This window comes from Carettochelys insculpta, chromosome 7, assembly GCF_033958435.1.
Source record: "Carettochelys insculpta isolate YL-2023 chromosome 7, ASM3395843v1, whole genome shotgun sequence".
NCBI classification, from domain to species: Eukaryota; Metazoa; Chordata; order Testudines; family Carettochelyidae; genus Carettochelys; species Carettochelys insculpta.
Window position 1 is genome coordinate 353,049 of NC_134143.1, and position 1,915 is coordinate 354,963.

Below are 1,915 nucleotides of genomic sequence, written 5' to 3' on the forward strand. Positions count from 1 at the left end.
AAGCTGTTATTCTGTATAATTCTGCAGAAACCTTTTCCTCCCAGCCCTGGAACTGAATGGGGGGAGGGAGCTGTGGACTCTTCGATGTTACACCACTGAGGGGACAATGCTACTCCTTTTGCTTGACACCTCTCAGATATTCATGTGATTTTTCTGGCCAAGTATGGAAAACTGATCCATTCAGCCTGGTGCACTCCCCTGTGGGAACAAGAGCCCCCAGAATGCAGGTAGCAGTGTCTGGGAATGGATATCTTGCCTGGCATTTAGCCGCCAATGTCATGAGGTGAAGTGCCTCAGTTTCCCCTTCCACACCACAGTGCAGGCTCGTTACCCCTTTACTGCTCGACCCAGTTGTAAGCCTGTCTAAAGGTCATGGCTTACAAGCTGCCTGCTTCTGAGACTCCTCTGCTCCTCCCCCAGCATGTGCACAATCTTCCTCCCAAAATCATGCGTGTCACACACTGTGAAAGGATTCACCATCATACCTGGCCTGCAGCCAGCCCCAGACACCCCCAGCCAGGCTGCTCCCACCCCCTGGAATGTTCAACGCTGACCAAAGGCCTGGCGGTGATCAGCCTGAGGGCAGAGAGCCGCAGACACCCCCAGCCAGGCTCTTCTCCTGACCCTGGCAGGCCACACAGTGACTGAAGGCCTCCCATCAGCCAGCCTGGGGCCAGCTGCTGACAGTCTGCTCCCAGTGTCAGGAGATGGCAGGAAGCAGAGCAGCTCCTCAGCCGCTCTGTCACTGCTTCCGCTTGTGGGACTCAGGTTGGCAGTGGGGCAGGAGACGTGGCCTCAGGAGGTTTCTCTCCTTCTCGTGAGAAGCAGAGGAACCCCCAGGGGCTGCAAAGGGCTGTTAAATCAGCCCCTCCTGCACAAGGACAGGCACCATTTGGAAGAGGGAAACCGCCCAACACACAAGCCTGATTTACTCCCCCTCGTCTTTGGCAAGTCCAGAAAGGTAATGGCTCAGCAGGAGCAGCCAAGGCTCATGCCTCACCAGCGACTGCTTCCCAGAGTCCAGCTGGAGCCAGACTATTGCTCAGAGCAGCCAAGCAGAGGGCTGTAGTCTGTGGGCAAAGGCTGCCTCGAGCCAGTATGACCACATAGGTACTTGAACCTGCAATGGCTTCATCCGAAGTCCAGCACTGTACCCAACCGGCCACACAGAAAAGCTGTGCTGAGCCCTCCTTTCCGGCAGGCAGATGTTGCACCTCTTGGGCCATTTTGCAATGGGAAGAGACTCTCTGGGCTCCCATCAGTAAGTGGTGGGGACAGAGTCTCGGCATTAGAGGAACCTCCCAGAAAGCAGCCTGCGTCCCCCACTGGTACAAAGCCCTCCCCACGGACCAAACCCAAAGGGGCCTCACTGTTGTGTTTACCTCAGCTGCTCTGAGGGAGGCCACTGCTGTGGCTCAAACCTTCCTGCCCTCGCATCCCACTGTGCCAGACCCCAAAAGGCCCATCTCACCTGAAAGTAACCAGCACAATGTCAAAATAGCGCATTGTGTCTACCCGCACCGCGCGTTATTTCAACACTGAAATCGACGTGAGGTGGAGAGACATTGAAATCGCTCGTCTCATCCAAAGATGGGAATAGCCCCCTACTTCGACACTGAACGTCAAAGTAGGGCATGTGTGGACGATACACGTCCTGCTACTTCGAAATAGCGGGGTCCTCCATGGCGGCAATCAGCTGAGGGGTTGAGGCATGCTGTCCACCCCCTGTGGGGCTCTATGATCACTGGGCACAGCAGCCCTTAAAGCACCACGGACCCAGATTTCCTGGGGCAGGAAGCTGAGAGCATGCAGGCAGCAGCACATACACGTGTTAGCCCTGCAAGCCCTCTATGGACATCAACCCAACCACCCAGCAACAAGGTTTTGAGCCAGCCCCCTCAGACCCCCCAGGGCT